Source organism: Notechis scutatus, chromosome 5 (genome assembly GCF_049901735.1).
Source record: "Notechis scutatus isolate UNSWTSFEM ecotype Mainland chromosome 5, rNotScu1.2, whole genome shotgun sequence".
Classification (NCBI taxonomy): Eukaryota; Metazoa; Chordata; class Lepidosauria; order Squamata; family Elapidae; genus Notechis; species Notechis scutatus.
In genome coordinates this window covers 79212285-79227543 of record NC_142013.1, presented here as the reverse complement: position 1 = coordinate 79227543, position 15259 = coordinate 79212285, and the positions used below count along the sequence as shown (strand labels likewise).

General features: G+C 36.6%; 1 protein-coding gene across 3 annotated transcripts in view; it reads right to left on the bottom strand.

Annotated features, from left to right (window-relative positions):
- The window catches only part of OCA2 (OCA2 melanosomal transmembrane protein), a 193017-nt gene extending 187477 nt beyond the window's left edge, over positions 1 to 5540 (bottom strand). For all 3 annotated transcript variants that reach the window (XM_087967115.1, XM_087967114.1, XM_087967116.1), the window contains exon 1: positions 5254 to 5540. The gene's annotated coding sequence lies outside the window, so the exon portion shown is untranslated. The remainder of the gene's footprint in view (positions 1 to 5253) is intronic.
- Between the last annotated feature and the right edge of the window lie 9719 nt (positions 5541 to 15259).

Genomic DNA, 15259 nt, shown 5'->3' with positions numbered 1-15259 from the left:
CTACGTTATCTACATATACATAACAAGTACCATTCCTACTACTACAGGATTACGCAACCTATTCTTGAGAACCACTGGCCCCTAAATTCCTTTTATGGGTAACAGGAAGCTTTATATAATGAAGTTAATATATGGAGAGAGAGAATCAATAACATTAACATTAACACTGAATAAAAATAATAACTTTATTGACTACTGTTAAAAACTATTGTTTGGTTTTTTATTTAAGGACAGTAATAAGTAAAATATGAAATATGATTAAAGTGAAAGACAACTGATATTACTAGGTAATGTTTGTTAAAAGAAATAGAAATGTAAAAGATTGTTATTAATATTAATGGCAGAGCTGTACTTGAATAATTATTCCATTTATTATTGTTATACATATATACACAGATATATATGTATATACATATATACTTTTTTCTTTTAAGAATTTAGTGTGTATTTTTAAGAGAATGTACCAAGCAGAATTCGATTGAAAATAGGTATGTGTTATAAAATAGATGTTAGAAAATGAATAACTGCAAAGGTGTAACTTAAATTTTTAAACAAGATTTGAAAAAAGATACAAAGGTGTTACACTCCAGTCTAGTAATTACAGGGGAAAATTTGTTTTATGAGAAAAGATAATATGAAATTGTAAACAGGACAGACGAAAGTATAAAAACATTGATTAGAAAGATTTTTAAAATTTAAATTTAAAAAGATATGTAATTGAATTAAGAAAGGAATGAGATAATTTAAAATAAGGCTATAGGAAGTAAAGAAAGGGAAAAGCTATTGAAAAAAATGCTAAAATAGTTATAAGATATGGATTAGAATGTATAAGATAACTATGTATTGAGTTTATGTCTGTATGGAGAAGTGATAACCCGGGGCCATGCTGTCCTCAAAAAAAGATATTTTATTGGTATTTGTATGTTTTGTGAAAACTTAAATAAAACTTTTATTTTAAAAAAAAAGTATCATCAATAAGTTGTACTGAACAACACCAATCTCTCACAGTATAGGTGTAAGGCCATACTTGCGCTCAGAAAACCACCCACTTTAAAATAACCTATCGCTGGTAGTAAAAGGAAACAGGACAACACAAACATGGGGACAAAATTCTGCAACAAACCCAGATATCGCTCAGGTTGCATACACATATGCAACCAGGGGTGGGATTCAAATTTTGTGAATTCTGTGGTTCTGTGGGCATGGCTTAAGTGGTGGGTGTGGCTTGGTAGTCATGTGACTGGGTGGACATGGCTTGATGGTCATGTTATTGGCTGGGTGTGGCCAACTCAATATCACTCACATTGAGGCACGCATCTCTTCGCCTGGCCTCTCGTGACTGTGGGGATGCTGCAACAGTCGTAAGTGTGAAAAATGGTCATAGGTCACTTTTTTCAGTGCCATTGTAACTTTGAATGGTCACTCCACATAAGCAAAGTACCAGCAGAGGAGGGGGGAAAACTCCAGTGAAGTTCTTGAGACAGGAAGTCTAGTCCTGCCAAGAATGTAATAAGGGTTAACAGAGAGGCAGTTTTTGTAAGCAACACCAGAATGTTTCCTTCCTGCCTTCCTTACAAGATTAGGCCAGTAATTTCTTCTAACAACCGGTTCTCCGAACTGCTTAGAATGTTAACAACCGGTTCTGGCGAATAGGTGCGAACTGATAGAATCCCACCCCTGCATGCAACGCATAGACACAGTTGCTAAGGAGCTGGTTTATTTACTAAGCAGATAACTGAGTTTGGTAATCAGCTAGTCCATTAGTCAAGGGTTCAAGAGCAAGGTAAGACAAGAACAAGTATCATGAGCTAGAATTCTGAACAATTGTTTTTTTAAAAGGCTTGATTGCAAAGTAGCTATATAAATCTGTCTGCAGACAGCTAGCTGCAATTACTTGGGCCTTGTCCCTTGCCTAGTAAAGGAGCCACATTGAGAGCACTTGTTCTGCTCATCACTGAATGTGGGGAGGTCTGAGGTTTTGGGGTCATGACTTATCATCCAACTGCTCCAGCTGATCAGGACACACCTATGGTTGATCAGCCTCCTCAAATCATGACTTGAACACTCCCAAGGTTGACAATCAGCTGAAGCAATGTTGTCAGTATGAGAGTCAAATTCTGAAATTGAATTGTGGCTCATGACAGATGCCAACTCTGCCCCATAATTATGCCAACAACACCATAGCAAGCCCTGTTAACGGCACCTTCATGTGCTCATCCTCTAAAATGGTGTTTTTCCGGCTGGCTGGCTGGGAAATTTGGGGAGCAGAAATCTACACATTTTAAAGTTGCCAAGTTTGAAAAACACTGCTCTGACATGATATATTGCATGTCATCACATGCCAATAATGCTCCTGTAGATTTTGTACTGGAGAAACTTGTCAGTCTTATTCTGTGCAAGAAATAATTGGACATAAATGGAAGCTCCAAACAGTGACAAGACAAAGGTACAACATTTCAGCCCCAGGAGATACTTCATGACTAAAGTGGCTCAAAGAGAAACTTCACCACCCACTCTGCAGACTGAATTACAATACAAAACATTTTTTAAAATAATTAAATCCATTGCAGAAGACCTGAACAACAATGCATTCTTAGACCATTATGCATAAACTAATGTTCAGCCTCTTTCTCTCTATTTCTACTATTATGTAAACCCATTAACTTCTCACCTTGTTTTTCTTCACCCCTTCCCACTCTTCTACTCTGTGTTTAAAATCCTATAATAGCAAATCCATTATATGCATTTAATAAAGAGAGCTGTTGTTCGCAAAAGCGAATGCCCTGATTTGATTAGACTAGACTCTCTATCCGCTAAGTTACTTAAATCTACCTATCCTGTCTATATCCTGTCCAATTCATTTCATTGTAAAGACAAATGCAGAATTGACGTTAGGCTTCTCTACTCTCTCTTGGTCATATGTTAAGATTTTTCTGTTTGGATTAAGCAGTGAATTTATTATCTCCTTTGTTTTCTTCTTTCAGTCGGCATATTTGAAGAAACCCCTCTTTCTGGGTTTTTCTCTTTTGGAAGTCCTACCTCATTTCCTACCTTTTATTTCCTAATCTTATATTTATATATAATTATATTTCTATATGTATAATCCAAATCTTCAGAGCTTTGGTTGGTAATTAGCTCTATTTTCATTTCCAATGAACATCTTCCTTTAGTCTTAATGTTATTGTGAGCTATTCAACTACATTACTTCTTTAGATGCCTCCTAGTTTTCTTCCTTATTGAAACTTTGCTATCCTAAATTCTCTTTTTAAGAAGACACCACATTTGCCTTTGTTTTTTTTTCCTTTGACATACTCATTATTTCCCTCAATTTATGAAAATCAGCCTTTCTAAAATCCATGGTTTGTAGTAGTTGTTTTTTTAATCAAGGACTCTAACAATGTATGGTCTTTTGCACTCAAAGTGCAAGGAGTAATACAGAAAAAAACCAAAACAAAATCAAATAAAGGCAGCATTTGTGCAGACAACAAACACAACAAGAGTTTGTTTTGGCAGTTCTGTTTTACCCCAAACTGTCATATCTTTGGATTGCTTTCACACATCTCATCCTGCATTTATATCTTGGTCCTTTGAATAATTTTGGTAATTGAAATGTTTGCTGTATAGATGTTACTGGGTGTGACATGATTTAATATCCTTGTTGCTCTTAGACAAAAAGTGTTTCCTTTGTCTGAAATTATGAAAGTCCATGAATGGGACATGGCCCCAATGTAGTTATTCAAAATCTCTGAGAAGTTCTGGAATTTGAATTTGATTCATTTGCTAAATAAATTTTTCCCATTCTTATCCTTCTTTATCCCAAGATTGTAATCATTCCTTTGTATTAAAACACTTTTCCAAATAAGCAGCCCAAGAAGAAAGATCTTGAAATGACACTAGTTGTTCTCTTTCTCACTGATCTAAATTCAAAAGCTTATGTCCCACAGCTTAAATTGGTTAAAAATAAGAAAAATAATGTGTGTGTCCTGTAAAATTATTAGAAAATAAAAAAAATAAATCTGTTGTCTTATTTTAAAAATGCAATCGCTTTGGTTTAGTTTGATTACAGTATGTCATTCTTCTTAAGGCAAGTTCTCAAGGACTCTGAAATCTTTAATGTGAATCAAAATAAGGAGTGGTGAAAAAGTTTTAGAATTTCAAAGAAAGAATCCTTTCATATGAATAATTCTTTGTATGACTAGAGATTTTTATTGAGTAGTTTTGAAACCATTTTTCGACCAAAGACAGAACTGGAATGGGTTTATTTCAAATTTCTCCAAATTGTTTTCTTTTCTAATTATTGATATCAAATATTATCCAATTTTTGCTGAACATATGAAATTTTATATAGTCATCAATTATATTTAATTTCAACATTTGATGTCATTGTTATTTCATGGGCAGTAGTATGGAGCAGATGAAGTATGAATGTGCAAGAACAATAGTCAGTCTTCAAACTTATTATTTTAGAGAAAAAATAGAATACACTTTAGTACCACCAAAAGGTTCTGTTTCTCTTCTAAGCTCCATTGTCACAAACTCTGTGACAAATTTTACAGTTGCCTGAATTTTAACAACTCATTAACACTTCAGGTAAAAACATTTATCACCATACAATTCTACATAAGTTATTCAGTTGTCTTATTTTCTCACCCAACTTATTCAGAAATTCTCTTACCGATCTTATTCCTATCCCTCAATCATTAAAGGCTCCAAAGCAACTGATGATAGATAATTACAAAGGCCAGTAATACAATAAAAATATATTCATGCTGCTAAATATCTTATTTTTTATCAAATAAAGCAGTGAAAATTGACTATATTTGATTTACATTGCTTTTTTAAAAAGTGTGGATCCTATTAAATTACATACAAACTAAGACAAAACAAACTAAAACAAAACATAAAGGCAGATACTATAATTCTAGAGAAAACCCAAGATATCTTAAAGCTTTGGAAAATAAATTGGAAAAGCAATTTATTTCTTATATGAATCAGTACAGTGTATAGTGTAATTATTTATTTATTTTATTTACCATATATTATTTACCATTTGACAATGTTATTTTGCAGAAGTTGCCAAAATGTTATACAACAAATTGACCAGTGAAAGATCTGAAATAAATAAATGGTATTCCAATAACCTAAGAGAAATTAGGACAAATTGTGTCCTTGAGTACTGGTATCAATCATACGCTTTCAATAATTTGTCACGCAGAGGACGAAAAAAATATTTCTATGGAGAGAACATTTTACCTGGTCTTGTAGATTTCTTAATACCTTCTTCAAGTCCACAAAAGGAAAAAGATATGCACAAGCACAGTCTCCTGCAATATTTCTGTAAACTCTTAAGCTGTTAGCATGTTCCTGAAGAGAGACTTCAGGAATCTAAATGTATAAATCACAGAGAAGATGCGTTCAGTATCTACAAATCTACAAGTGTCCATTACATTCTTGACAGATACAACTGAAGCAAAAATTCTTAGGTCTATCACCATGTGATATTACCAACGTAGATGCTGGCATTTAACAGCCGCTAGCAATACTCTTGACTTCACAAAGCCCTTTCTAATCATCCTGTGGTTCTTAACAAAGTGCAGGGGAGGAGGGAGGTGGAGGAAGGAAGGAAAACATACACACAGAGAGACACCCTTATATTATAAAGTGTCTGGATTATAAACTGGTAACTGTATTGAGAGCTTTAAAGTATTTATACTGCTGATCACTATCAGTTTATAAAGGAAGAAGTTTTTTTTTCAACCTTTATTCATAGAACAGAAAAGCAAGTAAATGAATATAAACCTTTTTGTATTCACATCATTCATTTTGTAAATGATCTATGCACACATTTAAACAATCAAGGCTAAGAGGATTTTTTTTCAAAGAAAATTATGTTTGTAGTATTGGATCTTGAATGAAATTAATAACTGTTTCAAACTAGGTCTGAGACTCATGGCAAAGAAATTCCCAATCTAAGGGGAGGGGGGCTTCCAGGTCAAAATCTCAGAGTCTTAAAACTCATTTCTGGAGCTGAGCGTTGCATCTGGAGCCTGAAGTTCAATGCTGTTGCCCAACTGTATTTCATGCAAATGAAGTTCCCACAAGAAAGAAAATTAGCCTACTAAGGATTAGCCTACAAGCTTTTACACGAGTTTTAAATTGCTTGAGGGTTGGGTTAGATTGTTGGGAGAGTGCTTTTGGTGGCATAGTGTGTTGTCAAAAGCAATGTATTTGAATTATGGCTCAACATATTATATGAATTAAGAAAGTGGGTTAAACAACCCAAATAAGTTTCAGTGCAAACCCAGCTATAATGTAAGTTCCATCTGAAGCCATTGTAAGAATAAAATTGCTTGGGGGATAGTTCATCTTTTGAAAAAGGATGTTGGACATCAAAGCTTTCCCTACACTTTGCTCATATCTTGTTAATTAACTAGTCCTGTGGGAACTCAGCCTTGACCTATAGAGACTCTAATGTAACTCAAATCCTTTGATAGAACACTGATTGGGTATTTAGGAGTTTAACTCTTTAATCCAATTATACAAACTATCACATTTTGAAGCAGTTTATAAATTGATTGCATTTAATGATCTGATTTATTATCCTGCCTTTTATTCAGATTGGCCAAGCTTTTTCATAATATACAATCTGCTTTCTCCTCCTAGTTTTCCCTACAGCAATGTGACATAGGTTGAGCTGAGGAAAAAATAGTTACCCAGTCATTCAGGGACCTTCCATGATTAAGGGTGGATTAGAAACTGAGTCTCCCCACTCCTAGTCCAACATTTTAATCACTATATCACATTGAATTCACAACTATATTCACAACACTACTAAGCCATGAGATTGGAGAAGGCTATGCTTATTGGTATACAGTCCTGTAGAGAAGAAGGACAATGGAAGAATCTGAGATCTAGGTAACAGAGCTGAGATCAACAGCTATGAGTTGGAACCTGCTTTGGGCTGGATTGATAAGGCTGGGGGTTGTTTGAATTGCTGAAGAGTAGTAATAACCGTCAGAAAAAAAGATTGGGGCTTTGCAAATTAGTTCCTGTCCTCTCACTCAGAAGGTTATATCTTATGACAAGCATGTGGAGGTGAAGAGAGTGAATACAAAATAATTTGTCTGCATTCCTGGCAGACTTTGAGTTCAGTGCAATGAAACAGAAGGGATAAAGCGGAGGGCAGGAAGGGGGAAGAAACTACTCTGGGCTTTTTTCATATTTGTATGTTTTTAGTAACTTCAAGAAAGCAATTCATACAATAGTTGCTCTATATCAGTAGGACAACCATCCAAGTTACAACTCAATGAATGAAATTTAAACTAAAGTTAGCATTGTTCTTTCTCTTCTATGATATGGAATTCATGAAGAATTGGGTTTAATCTCAAGCCTTAACAGATTGTTATTTTGTTTTTTAAAGAAAATTGGAAGAGAACAAAAGATACCCTTTTAAAGTATGCAAGAGTTGTAGACAGTGGTGGGCTGCTGCTGGTTCGAACCGGTTCTAGCAAACCCGTATGAACAACGATCAGTTGGCCCCACCCACCTGCCCCTGTGCTATCCTGTCTTACATTTCCTTCTTATGCAGTTCAGCAGATTCACGCGGCAAAGTGGATTACCGTGCCTCAGCTGTTCTACTTATCAGGGAAGACCAGAAGCTGAGCTGGAGTGGCTCAAATTGGTTTTATTGAATGCTGTGTGTGCTTAAACCAGTTGCAGCCCGCCCCTGGTTGTAGATAACAGCAAGAGACTAAATTGGACTACAGTGATCAGTGTCCTGTGATTCAAGCCTTATTCAAGTTATGTAATTTATGATGTCACAATGCAATAAAAATATTGTAAGAAAGCATTAAAAAAAACTATGGGCTCTTGCAGACTGTGAATGGCAGTTCTTTCAGTGGTCACATTGACTATGGATGATAAGAGCTGACCTCAAACACATATGAAGAACTCTCCCTGAGCTATATGTGTTCTTCACTACAGCAACAAAGCATGGGTGCAAAATGCTTCAGAATGAACACAAATGAAATAAATTCATATTCAGGCAAACCTCCACCCAAACTTTTTTTTTTCTGCTGAAAGCCCACAATTCAAAGATAATAGGACAAGCTGCTATATATAAACAGTTAACAACCTCATTTCCCCATGTCAGAGCGCTGATAATGTTACCTACAGTGGTAATGAAATATCTGAAAAAAGAAAACAAAGCAAAGAGCTCAACACCAACAATAGTAGTGGGTATAAACCTAATTGATTTTAACATGATTCACTTTTGAATATAGGACTGCCTTGTAAATTAGTTGTTGAGTTTCCTTTTAAATCAATGGGACTTAAGTAATAATGTGATTGGTTAAACCTGGCATTTTCTAATTCAAAATCAACCTCAAAGCTATAGGTAGTATTAATGTTCATTAAACACATTCATATTCATCATCTCTTAAATATCAGCTTTTCTCAAGCTGATAAATTGCTTTAGCAGATACTTTTATGGGTATCAGCTGTATCATTCACAAACTACATCAGATAATGTGAGAAAACCTTAATCTGGAAGGAGCTAGAATGAGGATTATTCTACTTAATACCAAGGATTCTTGGAGGCAGGGGACAAATGAATGCTGGCAATTCCCATTACTGCAAGAGGATGCAGGGTTAGAACCAGCTTCATTCAGATTAAGCTCTGTCTACTCCAACATTTGAATCTTCAAAATGTTCATAATTCATAAACTCCACTTACTTGTAAATGATTGCACAATACATGGCAAGATACATGCCTTTGAATTCTTCTTCACAGTTAAGTTAAAAGATTATTATACTAAACCAAATTTTGTTGTGTTTTTAGAAAGTTCTTAGATGAACAGCACCTGCCCTTTGAAGCATCTTGCCCTCCCCCTCCCCCCCCCCCAGTGAGGTCACTTCCAATCTTCCTGACCTTTAGTAAGATCCTAAAGATCTGGGTCTGCCAGTTAGCTTGGAGCTCCAGTGGGGAAGAATCACAATAGAGATGGTTGAAGATTAATAACAGATACCACTTCTGCTCTCTCTAGTAGAAGATAGATAGATAGATAGATAGATAGATAGATAGATAGATAGAAGATAGATAGATACATTATATATCTATTATCTAATATCTATATCTCTATATCTATATCTCTCTCTCTATATCTATCTATCTATCTATCTATCTATCTATCTATCTATCTATCTATCTATCTATCTATATATCTATCTATCTCTATCTCTATATCTCTATATCTATATCTATATCTATATCTATATCTATATCTATATCTATATCTATATCTATAATATCTATCTATCTATCTATCTATCTATCTATCTATCTATCTATATCTATCTATCTATCTATATATATATATATATATATATATATATATATATATATATATATATATATATATATATATATATATATAAGCTTTGTACAGTTTTTATCTTTTATGTTTGTAAGCCTCCCAGAGTTACCCTGAGGTAAGGAGGGCAGCCAATAAATTTTACAAATAAATAAACAGAAGGAATCAAGACTCTTAGGAGCTTGCTGGAGTTGTACAGCAGTTAAAGACTACAAGTAGATTGAGGGATTTGGGGGATTTCATTGACATTTGCCAGCATGTGTGACTCAAGAATAAAAGGTGGAAAGAACACCAAGATGCAAAAGCAGCTTTGGAAGAGAAGATAAGACTAGGCCCCTTGCACAAGAAAGGTCTAGGCCAGGGGTGTCAAACTCGTGGCTCATGGGACAGATGCATCACGCGGTGGCCATGCCCACGCCTGGTTTAGCGAAGGAGGAAAAGTCACGATACATCATGTGATGATGATGTAACAATGTAAGTTTGAAAGCCCTGGTCTAGACCATCAGATACAGCAGTAGCAGCCAGAGTTCTAAGTTATTCACTTAACCAGGACTGGTAAAAATGTATTTGGCCTAAGGATAATGATTAAAATAATTAAAAGCTATTCAAACTACATCCTGTTGAGAAATGGAAATGGAAAAGCCTGAATTAAGGATCTGAGAAATTAAGGACCTTGTCCTACACAAGGGGGAGTGCTTAATAGAGCTTCTTAAACCAGTCATTGAAAATCAGACATAACATTGGTTCATAAACTTCACTATCTATACCTTCATGCTCAAAATATGGGAAATAGAGAGGATGAGCTTGGGCTCTTAGCACAGAAATTCAAAGAGGATTTGGTAAACATAATAAAGACCAGGTAGGATGATTCTCATGACCAGAATGTATCAATTAAAAAGTGGAACCAAAAACTGGTCATTACCCAAAAAAAGTGGGTTGGAAAACTGCACTCAAACCCACTACCCAATCAAACACGGACATTTAAATAAAGACTTTCCAATAAGCAGTTTGGAATAATAAAGGAAAATGTTTGGGAAGCACTGAATTAAAGGATACAATTTGTTCAAAAGTTCAGCCACAAGAGGAAGAGAAATAAGCCATTGCCACCCATTCACTTATGCAAGATGGTAGCAGCCAGGCATAAGGCTTTCATTGCAAAAGATGCTTTATTATTCAATCAGACACAAAATGTACTGAGTGCCAACACTAAACATAGTGATTTCTTATTTGTGTCCCTTTTAAAACATATCCCCCTGAAAGCAATGTGTTATTTTCTTTGATACACTAACACAATTTCCTATAGGTTTTACTTTTGAGCCTTGAACTCTAATTATTGTTGTCTCCATCTCAACAATAAGTTCACCTCTCCTGTTTTCACTCCTTGATTTATCACATTAATACTTTACATCTGTGGAGATTCTTCAGTCATGCAGGTCATAGAAAGGTGCTTTTTCCAAAAGGCAACCGGAATGTTCTGACAGGGGGGTTGGAAGGATCATATTTCTTTAGCATTCTCCTTGAGAGCTCTTGAGGACACTTGGGGAAACGCCCTTCCAATCCTGTCAGAACTAATCCTTCCATCACCCCCACCATCCTGCCAGAACCAATGAAGCTTCTTGGATAAGAGGTGAAAAGTCTTCCTCAAGGAAAAAAAACATTGCAATTGCCTTTTGGGGAAAGCACCTCTCAAACAACTATGACCTGCACGACTGAGAATCTCCACAGGTGTAAAGTATTAATGTGATAAATCAATGAGTGAGAACAGGAGAGGAGAAGAACTTACTGTTGAGGTGGAGAAAACAATAACTACAGTTCAAGGCTCAAAACTAAAATCGATAGGAAATTGCATTGAGACTTTACCCTTTTTATTGTTTTACAGTTCAATTCTGACACTTTTTGAAATAGTAATTTCTCTTCTCCCCTTGAAGATGGTCTTTAAGGGCAGCCCCCTGTAGAATGTCTTACAATAAAAATGACAGGATAATTCCATCCCCCCTCCCCCACCATGTTTTCCATCCCAGGTCATCCTTGTGGGATATTTCGCACACAGAGCAAATCCAGATAAACTAATTCTACTTTATTGTAATGTTACATTAACAGAATCTGAAGGTACATTTGTTTCTTTTCCCCTCCTCCCTCGTCCCCTCACCTTTATAGCCCAAGAAACTAGAGATAGTCCTTTCTGGAAAATTTTCCACAACCGTGTTCCTTCTGCAAATTAAACTGCCTGAACTTGCCATTCCCCTGGCAGTGGCACTTCCCTTTCTCCATTTCCATATATTGTTTACAGCCTAGGACAGTGATGGCTAACCTTTTTGGCACCAAGTGCCCAAAGCGCACATGTACGCATCCGAAAATGCAACGTGTGCATGCCCAGAGACAGGGCCCTGTATGCCACCTCTGGCACGTGTGCCACAGGTTCATCATCACAGGCCTAGGACCTCCCAGGCATTATAATTAGCTGAACTAAATTAGAGCTTCCCCACTTCCATCTTATCTATTCAGATTCACAATTACAAAACAATCTCTCATCAATCAACACGTTGTCTTCTTAGGCTCACAATTTCTATGGGCTTTTGTGTTTTCTAGTTTTCTTCTCTGCCAGTCTGACATTCTCATGAGCAGCATCCCCTTTTAAAGGCAATAGCTCTTCTCAGTTGCCTACTCTCGATTGACCCTAAGTCATATTTCTCACTTCCCACTTCCCACATTCCAGAGGTACTAATTTACAAAGGCATAATTCCAAACATTTCAAATGAGGCGTGGAGGGGGGAGAGAACAGTGGAACAAGTTACTGTGGCTGCACAGAAAATGAAAAAGTGTAAGTGAAACAAGATATCAGAAAAGTATATATACACAGCGAGAATTGAAGAAATTCTGAAAGATTAAAGGTCCCTTTCAACTCTGATTATCTGTATCTGATGAGAGTGAAGAAGGTCTGAATACTTCATGAATACACTGTATATCCCATGGAGGTCAAACTCACATCGTCAGGGCGGTGTCAAGTGACATATCGGGATTTTTTTCCCTTTCGCTAAACCGGGTGTGGGTGTAGCCAACATATCGGGATTTTTTTCCCTTTCGCTAAACCGGGTGTGGGTGTAGCCAACATGTGACACATCCAGCCCGCGGCCTGGGAGTTTGACAGTCCTGGTATATCACAGTACCTCCGGTACTAATGGAGCTAGCTACTGAACTGCCCAATCTTTATGTGTTCCCTTTGAGAAGTCTGGAGATAGTGAAATGGCAGCTGACTGATGGGAGAGCAAATACTGGTAGTTCTCGTTTAGCGACAATTGAGACTAGCAACTTAGTAGTTAAGCAAAATAATCGCTAAGTGAAACATCATGATTTTATTATCATATTTCAGTTTTGCTTGCTTTGCAGACCTACAATGGTTGCAAATGCCCAGACCAGTCACAAAGTTACTTTTACACCACCATTCAAACTAAACAGTTGCTAAACACTAAACAAGGCAGTTGCTAAATAAGGACAACCTGTATCACCTATCATCAAAAAGTGGAGAAAAGAGGAACCAGCAATTACAAACTAACCAATGTAATAACAGTGTCTATTAAAATTCTGGAGTATAATGCAGACTTTTTTTATGGTATAATCTCTAAGTTTGAAAGCAATGTAGTAATAACCAGGAGTCAACAAAGATTTGTCACACTAAGTTCTCAGATTTTGATTAGGGAATTTCATTTATACATCATGGGAATCCTATAATGTCTTCAGCAAAACCTCAATTGATGAAGGCAAATAGTAATAGGCACTGTTTATTAAGTTGCTTGTTATAAAACATTTTGAAAGAAGTTCATTTCAATCAATGAATGAACTGGTGTTTGTTTGTGTCCAGCTATGTGACTTTCACCAGCTTGCCCTGGAGGAAATAACTGATTTGAAAGTAAAGTGGGAGAATTTATGATGTTCTTTTAAAAAAGAACAGTAAGTTCTCTTGACATTCCTTTCGATTAGAATACTTTAAGGGGAAAAAGAAGAATGTTGGAGTGCTAGAATAAAAATAAATTGTTTCCGTACAGTTTTTATAGTGGGAGTTTTCAAAAGTTTTAAACATAATCTCTTTGGGCAATTTGTCTGAAAGTTGGTTGGTAGCATCAAGGATCATTGCAACACTAGATATGTTTGGGAGCCTAGGGTGAAAAACAATAGGCTTGACTTCCCATTTTTTCCCACAGCAAGAACGCTTAAAAATTTTCAAATATTCTTCCCACAAAATATGGAATATGGAATAGCTGAGTTGTTTAAATGTTGTTCTGCAGTGACGTCAGAATACTCCAGTGGAATACAGGTGAAACTCAAAAAATTAGAGTATCGTGCAAAAGTTCATTTATTTCAGTAATGCAACTTAAAAGGAGAAACTAATATATGAGACAGATTCATTACATGCAAAGCAAGATAGTTCAAGCCGTGATGTGTCATAATTGAGATGATTATGGCTTACAGCTCACAAAAACCCCAAATCCACAATCTCAGAAAATTAAAATATTACATGCAATCAATAAAACAAGGATTATACATAGAACAATATCAGACCTCTGAAAAGTATAAGCATGCATATGTACTCAGTACTTGGTTTGCGCCCCTTTTGCAGCAATTACTGCCTCAATGCGGCGTGGCATGGAAGCTATCAGCCTGTGGCACTGCTGAGGTGTTATGGAAGAATGCTTCAATAGCGGCCTTCAGAATGCTTCAATAGTGGCCTTCAGCTCTTCTGCATTGGTCGGTCTCATGTCTCTCATCTTTCTCTTGGCAATGCCCCATAGATTCTCTATGGGGTTCAGGTCAGGCGAGTTTGCTGGCCAATCAAACACAGTAATCCCACGGTCATTGAACCAGGTTTTGGTGCTTTTGGCAGTGTGGGCAGGTGCCAAGTCCTGCTGGAAAATGAAGTCAGCATCCCCATAAAGCTGGTCTGCGGAAGGAAGCATGAAGTGCTCCAAAATCTCCTGGTAGACGGCTGTATTGACCCTGGACTTAATGAAGCACAGTGGACCAACACCAACAGATGACATGGCTCCCCAAATCAACACAGACTGTGGAAACTTCACACTGGACTTCAAGCATCTTGCAGTGTGTGCCTCTCCTTCTTCCTCCAGACTCTGGGTCCTTGGTTTCCAAATGAGATGCAAAAGTTGCTCTCATCAGAAAAGAGGACTTTGGACCACTGAGTAACAGACCAGTTTTGTTTTTCTTTGTAAGATGCTTCTGACGTTGTTTGTTGTTCAGGAACGGCTTGACAAGAGGAATACGACATTTGAAGCCCATGTCCAGCATCCATCTGTGTGTGGTGACTGTTGATGCATTGACTCCAGCCTCAGTCCACTCCTTGTGAATGTCCCTAACACTTTTGAATGGCCTTTTCCTGACACTCCTCTCCAGGCTGCGGTCATCCCTGCTGCTTGTGCACCTTTTTCTTCTACACTTTTCCCTTCCACATAACTATCTATTAATGTGCTTTGATGCAGCACTTTTGAGGCTTTCCCTCCTAATGGAGGGTGTCAATGATGGTTTTCTGTACAACTGTCAGGTCAGCAGTCTTTCCCATGATCATGATTCCTACTGAACCAGACTGAGAGACCATTTAAAGGCTCAGGAACCCTTTGCAGGTGTTATGGCTTAATTAGCTGATTAAAGTGGGACACTTTGAGCCTAGAATATTGAACCTTTTCACAATATTCTAATTTTCTGAGATTGTGGATTTGGGGTTTTTGTGAGCTGTAAGCCATAATCATCACAATTATGACACATCACGGCTTGAACAATCTTGCTTTGCATGTAATGAGTCTATCTCATGTATTAGGTTTACCTTTTAAGTTGCATTACTGAAATAAATGAACGTTTGCACAATATTCTAATTTTTCGAG